The 16,130-nt window shown below is 38.1% G+C and overlaps 1 long non-coding RNA gene across 1 annotated transcript in view; it reads right to left on the reverse strand.

The window, feature by feature from the left end:
- Nucleotides 1-1,942: 1,942 nt before the first annotated feature.
- The window catches only part of LOC135579154 (uncharacterized), an 82,198-nt gene continuing 68,010 nt past the window's right edge, over nt 1,943-16,130 (reverse strand). The window contains exon 4 of the long non-coding RNA XR_010471671.1: nt 1,943-3,040. This is a non-coding gene — a long non-coding RNA (uncharacterized LOC135579154). The remainder of the gene's footprint in view (nt 3,041-16,130) is intronic.

Here is a 16,130-nt window from a genome sequence, read left to right on the forward strand (position 1 = left end):
CTCTGCCTGGGAGCTTAGGTGCTAATTCGGAGATCCCCCAGTAGAGAGGTAACTAAAATAAAACTTGCTCTTTGCAAATGCTCTTTGCGGCCTCTGGCTCTTCTTACGATGTGCCAGCGTATGTGTACATAAAACCCTAAAAATACTTAGAAAATTGCTAATCCACAGTCATTAAATATTGAGTATTTTCACAGAAAAAGATCTTGAAATCTCAGATACTATACTTATTTAGCATCATGGCAGTTATATATGATTTCGTTAGCAGGTAGTCCGAATTCAGTCACACCTTATGTTATTACAAGCTTTACAAAATTGGTTCCCAAAAAGCCTTGTTCAGCATAGCAAGATTCTGGAAGCAGACATCTTCATGGAAAGGTGTTTTTTTTTTTCCCCTCAAAGTTTAGTTTGCACTAAAAATACCCTATACATTTCTTCACAAACTTAACAATATGTGTGTTTATTTAACCTTAGGAATATTTCTCTATGCAGATATAGTTGCTATATTTAGTATATGAAACTGAAGTTTAAACCTGTTTTTTAAATGTTGTGAGTTAAAAACATGGCTCACACATTCCAGACTTGGGCTGACTTGACAGGGTACCTCATCAGAAAGATGTTAGGACATTCACCAGAATATACTGTCTGAAAAGCAGTTGTTAACTCTTAGAGCAGGCAAAGGAAACCTTAAATGCATGCATGGAGAGCAATCCATTCAGAGATTCTTGATATTAGCCCTAGCCTTAAATATTTTCTTGATGAAATGTGGTTTGGGGTGAAATCTTCGGTGGCTTTTTTTTGTTTGGTTGTTTGTTTTGTGTGTTTGTTTGTTTGTTTTGGGGGGTTGTGTGTTTGTTTGGTTTGATTTTGTTTGGTTTGGGTTTTTTGTGTGTGTGTGTGGTTTGCTTTTTGTTTTGTTTTGTTTCTTTGTTTTTCTAACTTTTTTTTCCATTAACTGGTTGTGGGTCTTAACTCAAGTCTGCCTCCTACCAACAAAACCTCCATTACAGAAACTTTACCTTTCCTCCTTTCAGCCCCCGTCACTCGACACTACTCTTGCACACTCTGACCAAGATATTCACAGGGTCTCACCTTCTCAAAACTGAAGTACAAACCATCTGTACAGCCAGAGTGTGCCTACAGATTTCCCCTTAATCATTTCCAAGATGGTAAACAAGTTTGCAGAATCTCCTTTTAAAGAGGTATTTTCTTTTCAAGAAGTTTCACTGGTGTCAGTAGCAGCACTGGGCCTATTAATAAAAAAGTTCTGTTGTAGGTAATGCTGAGCAATGCCTGCACTGCAGGCAGGTGGGAGGCAGCAAATTTACCGAACTTCAATCTACCCACCTCCAGTAGTTCTACCACCATAGATACAGTGGCACGGGTTGCAGCCAGCAAGGCATTAGCAGTGTACTGAAACCCATGCTGCTGTGTCTTCATTTATCCTCACGTTTCATCAAGTCTCCAGAGAGCAGAAGAGGAGCTGAAATCCCTCAGAGCGGGATTGATTCGAGTGTCTTGAGAAGATAATTCACATGTCAATATTGTTAACCATTTCATTTTTTCTTGTGAAGGAAGGGAAGGAGGATGACAAATCACATTGGAAGTGACGTCCATGCTTCCAAATTCAGCAAATTAAGAACTGGAAGCTATATTCAGCTGAAGAAAATGATGAAAATGAAGAAGATCATAATATGGATAGTAAAAAAAGATTTTAAAGATCAAATTACAAAAAGCAAGGGTTTTTTTAGGTTTTTTTCAGTTTTGTGGGTTTCTTTTGTTTGTTTTTGTTTTTTTTTTTTCCGAGAGAATATATGAATAGTGGTGTGTCTGCCAAAGAGCAATTAGCAACAACAGGGAAAAAAGATTATGCTTTATCAGAGAACTGAAATAAACTATTTCAGTGTTTGTTAAGAAATAATTAAGAGAGGTGGCACATAATTTCTTTACAGGAGAAAAGTCAGAGTGATTACCTCAACCCAAAATGTAAATAAAGAAGGTTTAAGATGAGAAGAGTAAGTGGTAATATTCCAGTGACAGTCCTGAAAGAAATCACACGTGAAAGTACTCCTCACTTAAGCAGGCTTCCATAGAGACACACAGACATTTGAGTTGCTCTTTAAGGGACTAAAGTAAAAGTGGGGAAAGTTCAGACCAGCAAATCTGACTAAGTGTATGTCATGGTCCATTCGGTGACAGACTCATGATGGTTCGTTTACCTTGATCTCGAAGTGCAAAATTAAGGCAACCAAAATGCCAAGGGGTTATAATTCAATCAAAGTGTTACTTTATTATTTTGTCTGTAAAGTGGCAAGTGATAGAGAAAGCAGAGAAAAAGGGAAAAAAAAAGAAAAGGGGGAAAGAGGGTTGGCTACCACCACAAGTCCAAAGGCGTCCTTATGGTGCCAGGTCCCAAACAGTGTCCTGCTGGTCCTCTGTCATGATCTGTGATCCTTTGGTGGGGAGATCTCAGTGTCCACTTGGGAGTCAACTCTTATACTTCTTCACCCCGCCCTTGCCTTTGTTTCGCAACCCAGGCTTAAACTGCGCAGGCTCAGAAAGTCCTTGCATCTCTTGCCAGGACTCATCTGCGCTTGTGTGGCCTGCATTCAGGGGTCTCTCTCTGGTCCACTGGGTGACCTCAGGACCCTTGGCGAGCTTCTGGGAATGCTCTTCTTCGTTGGCCTTTGTCTGAGGGAGGAGGTGAGGGACAAGCTGTGACTGAGGCTGCAGGTGAGAACCCATCTTCTGGACAGCAGCTATTGTCCCTGGGTTGAAAAGACCTGCATAACAATCCCTTTTAGGAGGTGGGGGCTAGTTTGGCTGAGGCAGCAGGCGAAGTCCATACAACAGCCATTGTAAGCAGTAGACCCCCTGGATCGGGGAAACCAGTGCAACACAATGCTTCTCCTCAGGCCTCTCTCCAAGTCATTGTCCATGCGTTCTTTCTGTCAGGGCCTCAGTTCTCTCAGTTCCTGATGATGATGTTTCAGGCAAATACTGCTCCATCTGGAGAACGACTCTTAAAGTGTATTGATAAAAACTGTAATAAAGAAGTAGCAGACAGACAAATAAATATAACACAGAAAAGCCAAGACACAAAATCATGTCTCGTGAGGGTATTCAGGCTCTCTGAAAAAGATTGTAAATAGGGATGAGGCCATTTCAATTGATCTTCTGTACTTGGAATTCCAATAAGGTTTTGACAAGGTTTCTTACCAAAGGCTCTTAAAAAAATTGAACTCTATGAAACTACAAAGTCAGTCCTTCACAGGAGAAATTACTTATTAAAAGGTAGAATGTAAAGTATAAGAATAAATAGTCATTTTTCATAACATAGGAAATTTAAACTGTAGGCCCATATGAATCCTCTTCAATGTATTTAAAGCTCAGGAAAGGAATGAATAGTGAGGTGACAAAGTATCTCCATGCTTCAAAATCATTCAGGGTACTAAAAATGAAATCTAACTGTGACAAATAGCAGAATGTTCTCACAATACTGAATGATGAGATTATCCATCAATGTCAGATAAAATTTAAAGCATTGCATTTTGGAAAAAAAAACCTGTTTAAATGTATGTATTTACTGATGTACTCTAAATTATCTCTCAACATTCAGGAAAGATCTTGGAGTCATTACGGATAGTTCTTTGAAAACATTAGTTCATGGCTCAAGGCCAGTAGTGAGCAAAAAAACCAGAATGGTAGGAATAATTTCAAAAGGATGAAAAAAACAGTAAAAACAACATTTTATAAATTTATATAACAACTCTTCATAAACCCATGGTGTTCTCACAGCTTGAACACCGCATGCCTTTCTAGGCACCCCACCTCTAAAAGGAGAGCTTTGGATCTTCATTTTCTTTTTACTAACATTGCTTTGTTTTGTCTTCTCTGTATTTAGACTTCTGTATCTCATTAATTTTGTACTCTGGATGTATAAAATAGAACACTGTTCTTCGTTACTTTCATCTGTGTTGTGATGTATTCTCTATTGTATTTAGGCCTCATACTTCTGAGAAGTTGCACCTTCTTATGCTAAGTCTGAATTTGCCTGAGTAAGCTCTGGCAGCTGGATACAGCCTCCAGGATAATGGTCCCCTAAAAACTAGGAGTTTTTAATGGGCCATCTCTCAGGATTACAAAAATCTGCTCAAAACTGTTCAGCATTTGGAGAGGACTTGCAATCTGAAATCTCTCACATTCTCATCCTATCATGGCATCGTAAAACACCTGTTTCCTATATAATATGCCTAAAGCACTTTGCTCTCCCTTAGATCTTTCCTTCTGCAATTATAAAAAACTAAATTATAAACTGTCCAGTTTATGATTGAACAATCCAAGAAGTATAGGGATTGAAACCTGACTATAACCTATAAATCTGACTAAAATAGTAAATCATTTTGACAAAAAAGATGTCAAAGTGGTACTCACCTACAAGATTCTCTGCACGTTGTTCTATTTGCCTGAAGCTACTCGTAATACACATATAAAGTATGAAAAGAAAAATAATAAATACTCTTTTGTATCTTTTGGTGTCTTCTACACAGAACAAGTTTCTTAACCCTGTTAAGAAGATATGCCTGAAAAAAATGAATCATACGTTTAAACCTCTTCCTGTGTTTTAATATATGTAATTTTGCAGTATTTACTTGACTACATTAATGTGAAGAAACCCTGAAGGTCCAGCAGGACCCAAAAAATATCTACTACAATGTAACTCATCCTAACGTACACGATGGGGCAGAGATTCTTTAGTTATTCTAGTGCCTTTGGAGACTGTACTGCACGTGGTTTAGTGACTAGTTCAAGAGAGGAGAATGATGTTATTTTTTTCTCCCCACAGAACTTCATCCATTCAAGTTCAGTGAAGGCTCAAACAGAATGAGGACAAATTGAACTGAAAAAACAAAGGATACCTGTAAAACAACTGAAGAAAGCTTCAACTCCATTCTTAATGGAAATTGCTCTTTTTCCTCATTTACCTGAACCTGGCTACACTGACTGCTCCAAATCTGTAAGCAGCTCTGCCTGGCTTTATAAAAATACACTGGCAAAAAGAAACACATTCTTCCTCTGGTTTCTATTGCCTGCAAAATGTCATGAGAGTTTCAAATTCAAGCAATCAGTATGAAGGAGAATATATTATAAAAGCAAGAATTATTGCCTCAGAAATAGCTCTACTTTCACTACCATTCAATAATGAGGCAAAAACTTTATGGAAGATACCACAGTGTTCAGTATGGACTAAAGGAGAAAGAAACACATAAATGGCTTGATATCAGAACAAATTGTTATATTTTACACAGTGTGCAAGAGAGAGCTAGAAAGAGGGGCCTCTCTGCTTCACAAATAGCACTTTTAAGTTTATTTATGCAAAGAACGTAGGATATGTCTTTTAAAATGTGATCTTAATGCTTCCATTCTGCACTGAGAAAACTAAATGCAACTACCAGAGAAAAGTGCAAAAAGTCAAATGTATTCCTGAAAAAATGCAGTGTGTAAATTGCATGCAAATGAGATGTCATTTTCTAAGAGCACATCTCCTCCCATTGGAAAAGGAAAACTTAAGTCCAAAGCATGCTGTTCACACTGTTTATAAGCTACTAAGGTAAAACGAAAGACATGCTCTGCAAATTCTATTTTCACCTGTTTCTTGCTGATGAAATGCAGCTGAAGACCTACTTCTAAAACACACACAAAGTTAATTTGTACTTCACTATGAAACAGAGTGAAATTCTAGGGTGTCTTTGATCATGAAGACACATTTTGTTGTGAAACCTATGCCAGATACTTAGATTCAGAGCGACTTGGTTTTTTTTAGTCAAACTCTGTCACTAAAATATATTTTCTTTATTTTGATCATTTTAGAATGTCTGTTATCGAATTCCTTTAGCAATTATTTCAAATGCATTGGTGCTAGTTCAGATATTTTCTTTTTAATTTTACATTATTACATATATGTCAAAATTATATCAAACTCAGCTAGACTAGTAAAGCAAATTTCTCATTTTATCTACTTTAGAAATGCTTAAATAGCAGGCAGTTAAAATCTCAAACTCGTGGCACAAGCAGAAACTGCTTAACAAATGAAAATCACAGCTAATCTTAGATGAGAGCTGAAGCTCCAACATCCTTAACAGTATTAAAACTCAAAATAAAATTGGTACTTCCTGCCTGTTCAGGTAAGGCATGGTGTTAATGCTCAGAGCAACATGCCATGAAATGATGCAAGTAACTTCCATGTTTCAGGACTTAAATTTTTCTCAATACTAACAATTTTGGGTGAATGAACTTCACAGGAGTTTTTAAAGATTTGTTTTCTTTTTAAAACAAAATGAAAATATTTCTTAACATCAACATTCACCAGGAAGATAAACACACTGAAAACAGCTCTGCCTTGCAATGCAAGCCTCTTTAGAAGCTCCTCCTGGTCTAAGCAAATTTTTAGAAGAGATTCAGTGTTTGAACTCGTTTAGATCCTGGAACACCTTGGGGCACGAGACTTTAATGGATGGAAAATCTAGGATATATAGTGTATGTACTATTTCCATTTTCCATCTGCACAACTGCAGTGACAGGAGAAAGCTCAGGCAGTATGTTAAATGGTCACCTGACAGCTAACATCACAGGATATTAATTAGAGCCCAAATCAGAAACAAATACCATAATTGTATAACTCAGGTACGTAAATATTCCCTCTCTTTTTGAAAATGGTTTTTATGTTATATTTTAGGACACAGATATAAGAACACTTTCAAAAAATTCTAGTTTTTTTTTTTTTTAATGTAACATTTATTCTGTTATGTTGATTTTGTTCATCTCTGAGCTGGAATTTAACAGTAGATTAGATCACTTTAGAGCTTTTGTTACTATGGTAACACTGTGCTGCAGTTATATTTCTTCACCTCCAATCTTGATTTTGAGGTGACTGGTTGTATTTATTCCTGTCCTTTACAGGATCTCAGTGTGATGGAAAAACATTTGGTAAAAGAAAAATGTCAGCATAAGCTCCCACCATAAGTTGAGCAAATCCATATTGTTTAATTTGTGATGAAGGTTAAGAGTGCTGTGGGTTAAATGAATTCACTTAACTTTTCAGGGCTTTAAGTTCTCAATTGAATTAAATTATAGGTGACTAAAGTTTGTGCCAGTCACCCTTGGATCTCCTCTCTGCAGAGCTTAGAAACAGTATGGCACCGTTGAGGTATTCTGAGAAGAGACCAGCTCCAGCTCCTCTGAGAGATTTGTCGTCCAACACAAAGATGCAGAAAACCAACAAAGCAACATCAACCATAGCTCACTGTATGGTTCACAAAATTTCTTCCTTGCCAAAGCTGAGGTCCAAGCTACAGAAATTTCCTGCATATTGGATTACAGGTCCAGGTGACTGTCCCCATCCCCAGAGCCCAACTCTCTCACACAGAGCTCATGCTATCCATTGAAGAAGTCCATGACACTACTGCTCTGTGGAAGGCTTCTTCTGTACCTGGCTGCACTGTACCTGGCTTTATTAGCCTATAATAGTGGCCAGCTTTCATGAACACTAGGCATTCACAAAAATATTGAGAGTCTAGGCAGCTAGGCATATTAAAAACACTACCTGACACTTCCCACTGTAGGCTTTTATATTATGCTGCTTTTAATTTTGTTAAACTGATCTGAAGTTTTAAGATAAGAAGATGCTCATATAAGATGGCTTAAGAGTAGGGGATTTAATATTCTCTATCTTCTTATTTTCAGCCAAAGCAGCCTACATAAAGATAGCCTCCTGCACAAAACTACCTTTGAGAGGCAGGGCTTTCTCTCAGAAAACTGCTAAGGAAGTGTAAGGTTATTTTCTTATTAAAGTATGACTAGTATTGTGGATGGTCCTGTCTAGGCATATATACCAGGCTGATTTTTTCATGGGATAATTCAGAAAAATATTTGGGTGATTTGTACTGTAGAGTTACAGAAAAATACACTTCTCCCACATGGCTTTTGTTTTGATCATGCCTTTTATCATTCTGTGAAAATCAAGCAAAATTCTGACAAATGAGAAATGTGTAACATATATATCTCACACACAGAGTTAAGACTCATTTTTGGAAGCTAAACATCTCCAAAATAAATCCCCTCTCTCCAGTCACACTAGAGCTTCAGTTCTCAATCCCCATGCCCAAGGGAGCAACCAGAATTGTTCCATCCCCTCCGAGGTCCCAGCTGATTCCAAAAAGTGCTTGCAAAAACCTTTGCTGCAGACAGCAGGAAGGATTAATTACTTTTTAATTAGGGAACACATTACGTTAGCCTAATTCTACCAGCAACCACAGGGTGGCGATCATGTTCTGTGCTATCAAATTAATGGCTTTTGGATCACAAGGTCAATTTGCACAAATAGACATCATGTAAATCCTGTCGAAGGAGATTCTTCTGATTCCTTCTCCTAATGCTGAAAAATTGCAGAATTCATCACATCCCACCTACACTTGATTTGCTTTACCATAAATCTAAATCCCCAATCTTAGCTTATTTTGTCAGTTGGTCTTGTTTCATCTTTCTCTTCCTCTGGCAGAGAGTCCAATGAAAATTGTCGCATGATGTCATGCTCGCATTCATTTCAACCAGCAATCCTTTTACAGTTTTCAGGCTGCCTCTCATACAGGTATCTGATTGAATAGTAACTGGTAAACACTAAACTGCATAACAGGTAGCATAACTTAACTCCAGTGACTCACTAAAGCTTAATTGAGTTTGTCCTTGAGGTAATGAAAGTAACTACTTAATATTTCACCAACTCTCTGATCATTTTTATAACATTTAGATGCCAAAGAACATTAGCTGAAATGTAACATCTGCTTGTCGAAAAAAAAGGACTGTTTTATTTTATTTTTTTTACCTACTCCTTCCAATGAGATTGATTGAGACATAAAGATGACAGGCATAGAAACCAAAGCAATTCCACAGGATCCAGTTAAGCTGCACTAGTACAAACAACAAAATAATGAAAATAAAGAAATGATTCAGAGTACAACAACAGCCATGCTTACATTTAACAATTAACAGAGGGTGGATTGATCATATCTGAGGAAAGGCAACATTCTTTCAGGGTTAAAGCAGTTTTGGAATTTCTTGCTAAAAGACAGACTATTTTGGCTGTAACTTGGGTGATCATTTGCCTGTGTGGCTACAAATGATTTGAGATCAGACTGGCGAAAGTCAAGCCTACTTTGTAAAGGACCAAGTAAGCATACAAGAGAGGAGAAGAAGAGAATCAGATTCTGCAATATTCACTCTGCCTAGATGTTCACAGGTTTTTAATTTGATTTTAAAATAAAAAGATACTAGCATCTAGCTAGGCAAACAAAAGTTTCTATTTAAGTAGGCCAGGTTGATCTTGATGGAGTAAGAGAACCTGTCTGGAATAAAAAAGATTATGCCCTACAGGAAAAAATAAGGATGGGCATCTTATCTAGGATGCAAATATTTTGACATTTATTTGGTGCTTTACTTGGCGTCAGCAGCAGCAGAAATAGCACATATCCTTCCTCTACCACTCAACAGAGACCTCTGCGGGAAAAGCCAAAAAATAGTGAAAAAATACTGCCTTGATACAACATTACAGACAGAAATCTTTGGTCATAGAATCAGGGTGGCTTCATTTTCACAGCCCTGAACCAACAGTCAGATTGGTTAAAGACCTACGCCTCTCAGCAGAAAAGAGTAGGGTGTATGTTGGTACAGCAACATTCAGTTAACTCAGTGGACATACACAGTTTTGTCACAAAACCAGGCAAAAAGATCCATCCTTTCCTTGTCTTTGCTTCTGAAGCATCTGATTTGCATTTTTGATCAGTGCTGACTCTCGAGGAAGACCGCTTACAAACAATATGTCAGTGGCTTCTATCCATATTTGAATCAAACATTGCCACACTGATGGAAATTTTTTCTCAAATTCCCTGCTGTATTGAAGTCACAGCTCATACCACTGCACTCAGGGTACAAACAAATCCTACCATATTGGTACCATCAGTACTGTTTTTCAGCAAGTAAAGAGAGAGAAGGTTGCTGACCAAGAGTAGAGAAGACCTGTCACTTTGCTACATCTCCAGGAGAGCTCTGACTCACAGGAGAACCCAGCAAGTGGAACCAGCTAGAAGTAGGAAGCTTACTAGGTGTAGTGTTTGAATGAGCCAGGACACAATCAGGGCTGGAAGATGCTTCCAAACATGCCAGCACAGGAAGGATCTGAGGAAAGATCAGGAAAAGTTGGGATGAGGAACTGAAAAAGCAAGTGTTGTAGGCATTTCAGAAAGTGTTCATGCATGCAGGGAGCACAAGTAGTGTGCTGGTCCTGCCAGGAAATTCAATAAAGTAGCTGAGAAACAGAAGAAACAAAACCAATCTTGCTTCTGTGGGCAACTCATCTCTACTGTTAATCAAATTCAACCTGTTCTCAGAGATAGTGGGATGCTTTCAAAAGAAATAAGAACATCTGCAGGCAGAGGTCATCAACCATTTAAATGGCTCTGTCTTTTCCCTATTGACAGGCAAACATGCTTGGCAGTTTATTAAGTTGCAACCAATCTATCAGTCATACCTTCCCTGGGTGTCTCTCAGCTGAGTTTCAGCTTGCTATCGATGGGCACAGAAATCCTCACAAAGTGAGGAACTTATGACATTGGGAGAAGAAGCCCAGACTTGCTGTGCAAAGGAGGGTCAGACTCACAGTTCTCCTTCCTCGGAGTCTGGCAAGTCCCTTCATGCAAAAAGACTTGCAATTCTCCCTGCATTGGGTTCGCTCCCCCAGAGTAAGGAAGATACAATATTGAGATGTTCGCTTTGTCTCCCCATTTAACAGAACCAGTGCAGAAGTATGACCGTTGTGCTGCTTCTCCTCCGTCCATTTTGGAGTTTAGCAGTAGGACTGAGCTGCTCTGTAGTGGCATTTCAAGCGGAGAGCACCGCCTTACTGGCAGAACAGGAGCAGCCGTCTGCTCTTGGGTATGAGAGACCAGACCTGAAGTGCAAAGATGTGTGCAATCCTCCCTTAGCAGAGAGGCACAACAATGCTTTGGGGTTCACTGCAAAAGAGGCAGCTTGCTCTCACCAACACAAGTACATCTTAGCTACCTCCATAAAATCCTAGTGGATTTTAAGGAGTGCCTTCTGGATCCTACCTGGAGATCGGAAGACAAAGTGTGCTTGAGGCTCATCTCAACCAGCTCTCTCCCTGATACAAATGATAGTGACTTGTACTCTCCAGGACTTGGAAGTGAGTTATGTGACACACATTTTCTATATCACATCTCCCTGTGCCCCAAGACAAATGCATGCTAGCTGATAAAGATGGTCTAAGAGAGAGCTGTTAGCTTGGATGTCTACTTTCACTAAGCAAAATGTATCATTTTACCAGGTACTAGAGCTGGCTGAAGATGATTTTACCCTCTGTACAAGGCTTAAAATCAAGCAGTTCAACACAAAAAAAGGCACCGACCTTGTCTTGATTAGGCATTTAGAAAGTACTAATTAGATCAGACTAATTGGCAAGAGTCTGGTACTGAAACATCAAATTAGTCAAAGCATTTTTGTAAGAGATTGGCAGTCAGAGCATGAAATCACAAAAGAACAGAATCAGATTCAAATTAGTAAAACACAAATGGAAACTTTGAGGCCCACTAAGAGGACAATCATGATTTTTTATCTGGAGAGAAATGATAAAACGATAGCATTAATGGAGATTTTGAATTTCCTAAACTTTTACACTGCATAGTGCTTAAGATTCTTAAAGGCAGCACTTTCCTAGGCGTGAGGACAAAATCTGTGATTTTCCTAATTATTTTTTTATTTTGAGGACATTCTTTTTCACAGTAACACTTTTTTTTTTTTTTTTTTTTTCACATTTAAATACACTACAACAACAACAAAGTATCACCCATGTTTCTGGTCACAGATGACACTGGGTCCCTCTGCTAACTCATTTTAGTTAGATAAATTTGGTTGCTTTCACATGTTTTCCTGACTACATTTTTGCATTTTATTTAAAAAGACTAATTAATTTGATAAATTAATATATAATTATGCATAACATGTCAGAACCTCATCTGGTGGAAAGCAATGGAAGTCAGGATTCCTCTAAGTTGGCTAAGAAAAAACCAAAACATTTTACAGAAATGGTGTTGAAGCACCTAACCTTTCATTCAAACACATAGTTTTCAGTGGATAAATAAAATTCTCTTGAACATTCTGTATATTCAATCTATTTTTGATTTATTAAGGTGTGCAAAGGAGTTTGCCCTCCAATATTTATGCTGTTCTAGAGTCTCTTTCAGTTTTGTACTGTGTGTTCCCTAGTTGAGGACACAAAATTCGTGTTCATGTTTTGTTTTTCAGTTTTGTCTATCCTTGCTGATTCAAAACAAGGATGCTGAAGAAAGAATAAGAGGATTTTTATACAAGTCGTTAGCTGACAACAATATTTAAAGTGGCAGCTGATTGCATGATTAAAAAAATCTCAAAATCAAAGATAATCTGGTGTTATGTATTTGAATGTAAACTGTAAGTGTGGCATGCTGATTTGATGATGATTGTTCTGATCTGCATACAGCTTTCAATGTGAAACATTTAACTTAGAGGCATACTTATACAGGAACTAGGCTTACCAAATTAGTGAGAGCTCTTTTAGTCTGTTCATCCTCTGTGTTTCAGAAGTGAAGAGGTTAAGGCAATTTTATGCTTGTTTCTGACAGTATGAGTCCAGAGGCTGTGAAATCCACCTGCAGTAAAGCACTTAGCTGCAGGCAATGTAGTCTTCTTGCTTTTTACATTGCTTAGATGCTCCACGAGAGTCATAATGAGATTAGCTGCAAAAATACTTGACCCTATACTTGTGTTGGTGTGTTTTATACACCAGAGAAGTGTTAATTATATGTAGAGATCTAGTAACCTCTAAAAGCTGAAGTATCAGATGAAGATGCTCCACCACCAAAACCAACTTTTGGTTGTCAGTAAGTATGCACTGTTTTGCCATTGAAAAGAATGAGATACGCTCTTCAAGAGGAATATTTTGGGCCTCGTATATTTATGTATGGCGTTGCCTTCTACTGAATTGTAGGTGTGACTCCAACGTCTAAGTTTTATAATCACTTCACACAAATTACCATGCTTTGAGTCAAACTAATTATTATTATAGGCTTCCTTTCCTACTCTTTGAATTCAGAATAAAACCACAGCTCGCTATGCTTTTAAAAGAAAATTTAAGTACCATAATTTATAGTTAAAACCTTTGCCTCCCTCCTATTAGTGCCTCCAGGTATAAGTCCTCCCCTTGTCTTGCCAGAGTCACCTGTGTCCTTTCACCTCTGCAAGGACTATGGTTTTGGACTTCCAAATCCATGGTGATTTACTATGATTGCCACCAAGGACCGAACCTTGGCATAAGTACTTGCCTTTGTGTTCTTTCTTAGAGGCAACTGTGTGGATAAAGTGGAAAAACCTTTGCTTTCAGAAAGCTCTGTATTATTCTGTGTTGTGGACAATGAGTTAAAATAAAAAGTATGTCATGAAAAAACAACAAATCTACATACATGTTATGTCTACCAACTATGGTCATCCATTGTCAGTTAGGTATCCTGATAAAAATTCTCCGCATTCCAGCCTGCACCTCCTGGTTAACCTTCACTCATCACACATCAGGACAGGCTTTTTATACCCTTTTCCTTTTTGTCTGGTCTCTTGAACTAAGTAAAGCAGTAGATGCAGTTTTCTCCTAAAGGAATAACTTTGACCAGGTCACTTGACTCACAGACTGGTTTAACCATTCATTTGTCTTAACAGTCAATAGCAAACAAAGAAGACAGATATACATGTTAGACAGAGCACTGACAAAAGCTTTTTTTTATTTTTTCCATATCTTCTATCATACATATTACTTTTTGCCTCCTTAAGCCACAAAGTGAGATTAAGACCTTTCAAAAACAGCATCCAGGGTGCTAAAACCTGTCCTTGTGTGCCAGGCTTGTTACAATTTTTTTTTAACAGTCTTCTCTATTTATATTGAGATGTTCAAAGTATAGCTGAAAGGAACCCAGCTTTATTTCTAAAAAATTACTTTGATGTAGTCTGTTCATGTTTGTTTGACATGGGTGAGTTTTAGTGTGTGAACTCTGGATGAATGCAAAACCTCAAATCAAAACTGCATCTACAGTCTGGGTTTCAGTGAAGCTGCTTACAGATTTAGAGAATTTTTCAGGATATTTGGCATGTTTTTTCAGAAATCGTTGCTGCTAATGAAACTTTGAGGTCTGCACATAAATTTCAGCAGCATTTTCACTTTTCCATCCTCTCTCCTAGACCAGTTTTGTTACCACTAAAAATGCAAGAACACCATTCAAGAGATGCATTTCTGCTTTTATGTGAAGCAATATAGCTGTTTCCTGAATTATCCACTTCAGAGGATATTTTCATAATAGAGGGTAAACACTGGTTTACTAAGTCTGATGTTCCTTTGGCACAGATGTTCTGCTAAAATGAAGGAGACTTCAGTGCCTCTGTATATTTTGAGGCTTGGTCAATTCAGTGAGCCTTGGTAAGTTATGTGCAACAGAAAGTGGAAGAGCTGACTGGTCCAGGAATCTATGTTTTTTCATATCTGCTAAGGTGCCAACCGTTATAGACCTACCTCCATGAATCCCTGTTTAAATGCAAATAGTGTAAATAAGCATTGCTCTTCATCCACTAGATACAACTATTTTTCATCCAAAACAGTTTTCAATATCAATCTGCTACCATAACTCTTGCATGTCACCTCACAATGAAGCCTTCTGCTCACTAAACATCTGCTTCCAGAAAGCACCAAGAAGTTTATAAAGTGTCTCAGCTTCCTGAAGCACAACATGCCTTGGAATCCCAAGCAAACTCCCAGACAAACATAGGTGAGACTAGCAGTGGGGCTACATACAACCCCAAGCACCAGCTGCTAATCTTCTTGATAAGGCTAAATTTTACCTTGAAGATGTGATCCACCTGATCAATCTTTTGCAGGACCATTCTCCCTCCTCTCTTTTCCCTGTAGGCTTTTTCCTGCTTTCATATTAATGCATTCCCTTCTTTACTCTGGTCTAGGAGAAGGAGAGGAGATGACTTAAGCCATGACCCTGGAGGTGGTGAGCTGTTTATGAAAAGTTATAGCATTAGTAAAGACACTTACCATGACTTCATTCCTCCTTTAGATACACTGTGTACTGTTAGGAACTAATGGGCACTTCTTCGATTCTTACTGAGGCGGGACCCTTACTGGGTCAGTGGGATTTTTACCCAAATAATGAAAACATCACAGCAAGTGTATTATATTATATTTCACAAGCGTCACTTTCAGAGATCAGAAGATTTCAGTTACTGCAACCTACGCATTACTGGATCGAAGAGCTTGCACTATGGGGAATAAGAAATCGACATCCAAGAAAAAGAAAAAAAAAAAAAAGCATGTCTAAGATATAAAGAAAATTGCTTCATAGAAAGTAGACCTTTAAAAATGCTACATTAATATGAAAAATACGCACTGGGGGCTACCTTGGCAGCCTAGATGCACAAACAGTTTCTAGAAAGACAGCCATTTATTTCACTACGTATACTTTATCATGGAGAGTGTGCTATGCTAAACTTCATAAAAGACTTGCTTTCATTTTCAGAGCCTCTCCTACAAGTGAGACAGATTTATGTTTGTGAATGAATGTGAGTTATCCAGCTCATGGTGTTACACATGCCTTCATGTGGATATTTAGTCATAAATATTGTCATTAGAGAAAGACACAAGTAGCCGTGCTTTTCTGATTAATGCATCTGCTTTGAGTTAGTACAGTTTTCAAAGGTCATGCCCAAACAATCTCATCTTGAACGAGCCGATATCTGCCCGATAGAGCTGGAGTGTAACTGAAATCTCTCTGCCCATTTTAGGTGCAAAATAGAAAAGAACAAGGAGCCTGGCCATACTACTATGACATACATCCTGTATTTAAATACAGTGCTTAAAACCTATGAATTATGCAGAGCCTACATTTTTGGTACAGTATACAGAACAGGCTCTTTACCACTGCTTTCACAGAATCATAGCTTGTTTGAGGAATGTGAACATACTCATCTGTTTGGCACGT

Source organism: Columba livia, chromosome 3 (genome assembly GCF_036013475.1).
Source record: "Columba livia isolate bColLiv1 breed racing homer chromosome 3, bColLiv1.pat.W.v2, whole genome shotgun sequence".
Lineage (NCBI taxonomy): Eukaryota > Metazoa > Chordata > Aves > Columbiformes > Columbidae > Columba > Columba livia.